The sequence below is a fragment of the Lactuca sativa genome, chromosome 4 (genome assembly GCF_002870075.4).
Source record: "Lactuca sativa cultivar Salinas chromosome 4, Lsat_Salinas_v11, whole genome shotgun sequence".
Classification (NCBI taxonomy): Eukaryota; Viridiplantae; Streptophyta; class Magnoliopsida; order Asterales; family Asteraceae; genus Lactuca; species Lactuca sativa.
Genome location: NC_056626.2, coordinates 220,149,838 through 220,152,034, shown reverse-complemented (window position 1 = coordinate 220,152,034; position 2,197 = coordinate 220,149,838). Strand labels below are relative to the sequence as shown.

The window sequence follows — 2,197 nt, the reverse complement described above, 5'->3', positions numbered from 1 at the left end:
TGAATTACATGTGAATTATATGTGATTCACATGTGAATTACATGTGATTTACATGTGAATCACATGTGATTCGTATGTGATTTACATGTAATTCATATGTGAATTACATGTGATTTACATGTGAATCACATGTGATTCATATGTGATTTACATGTAATTCATATGTGAATTACATGTGATTTACATGTGAATCAAATGTAATTCATATGTGAATTACATATAATTCATATGTGAATTACATGTGATTTATATGTGAATCACATGATTAAAACTAGGTAATTTTGTGAATTTATATTAAAACTAGGGAAAAGCTTGCTTTACAGGCCTGATTTGGTGTATCCAGTTTTTAAGTTCATGATTTGCAATGTTCATGCTCAAATTCATTCCGTCTTGCGGTAATATACTCATTCCAGGTGAATCTTCTGACATTGCCCTTGAAAACACATCAGATAAAAACACTAGTTATTTCGAGTTATTCAGATTCAATCTAAAAAGAGTTAGTACTTTAACAAATCTAAGTTCTTAATTTATGACATTCAACTTGTAGGTGAATTAACTGCTGTGAATGACCTGCATCAACATATGCATCCAATCCATCTTCAGATGAACTATCCTTATCAGAATCTGCATAATATCAACATCATCAAATAAATATTACAAAACTACTAAAAGGATATGATCAAACAAATTAGACTGACTACATGGATAAAAAAAAATACAAAATATACAAATACCTACCTTATGTTGTGCAAATATGAGGACTCTGTGCTGGCCAACAGTAACAGAGCCTTCAAAAGTTGACCCCTCAACACCGTGTAAATGAGACACGAGGTGAAACCGCGATTGGTGAAAACTGGATGAACATGGTGGCACCACGTACAGCTACCACTAAAACCGTCATCTGCTCCTCCTTCCTTATTTTGAGTTCAAAACATTCGATTCTTTGGGGAAAACATAGGTAAATTCAAACAATTCGATGACATTTAGGGCAGTACCAGGTTCTATCAGAAGGCGACAATTGATGCCTGCAAATTTGTATCTATGGCCATTTGTGGTTTTTGCATCAAATCATCATCATCGATCCATCTCTTACTCTCTTTCCATAACTGGTAAACCAATAAATTATTGATATCGGTTATGTTTGGATTTCAAAGAAGAATCTGATATAAGAAAGAAACAGAATACCCGATGATGCAAGTGTGTGTGTGTGTGTGTGCGAGAGTCAAGAGTTGACGATGAGAGAAATTGACTTTTGAATCCAACGTATTTTGTTTATACCTGATGAGATGGAGCGAAGGAGTGGGAAGAGTTTATGACACACGACACCTTGTACACTCAATTCATGAAAGTCTCACAGAATTCCAAGAATTGAAGCCCTAGAGTCTCTGTCACCTTCAATGTCTCGTTCACCATCGTCATCGGGACCTTGATTTCACACATCAGTGTCGTGAACATCGATGTAGTAGTGATCGTAAACTTCATAATCGGCTATGGATGTTGACGATGGAGGAAATCACGATGGTTGTACAGGTGTGTGTGTGTGTGAGAGAGAGAGAGAGAGAGTGAGTGGGTGAGTGAGTGAGAGAGAGAGAGAGACGTGAGGAATAATGAGAGATATTGAAATAGTTTTTTAAATCACTAATTTAGTAATTAGAGAATAATAATTATTATTTACCTAATATGCCCCTGAGATTATGTTTAAAAATCCTAAGATACCATTGAAATTGATGAAAATTACAAAATTGCCATCATTGATCTAGGCCATTAAAAATTTTGATCTAACGCTCCACTTTTAGTTCTCGGGTTCTCGGGAAACCAAGGAACCAATCTAAATCGTCGAAATTTAAAGCGATCAACGGTAAAAGAGAGTGTTGTAGACTTTTACAATGGACGCACATGCACCAGATTTTAACAAAACTGACTTCTTTTTTTTTAGTTTCATTTTGTTTGTTTGTTGAAAAGTATGTCTATTTTTTTATAGAAACAAATTAATAAATATATCAAAATTCAAACTTTTTTATACTCTTTAAACATAGATTCATATTGATATTAAAAAAAAATGATATTTCAGTTCAGATTCACATTGTGAACCTTCTCAAATTCACAGTATACATAATAGTAAGTCAGATTCACAATGTGAATCTGAACTGGTAAAGCTTTTTCATATTTTAAATGTTAAAAATTGAAATATTTTCAG

General features: G+C 33.5%; 1 long non-coding RNA gene across 1 annotated transcript; it reads right to left on the bottom strand.

Moving 5' to 3' along the window:
- Positions 1 to 331: 331 nt before the first annotated feature.
- Positions 332 to 1,548, bottom strand: LOC111881614 (uncharacterized). The gene is made up of 3 exons (XR_002846894.2): positions 1,279 to 1,548; positions 739 to 1,106; positions 332 to 624 (listed from the first exon to the last, which is right to left on the bottom strand). It is a non-coding gene; the product is annotated as an uncharacterized LOC111881614 (long non-coding RNA).
- Positions 1,549 to 2,197: the final 649 nt, after the last annotated feature.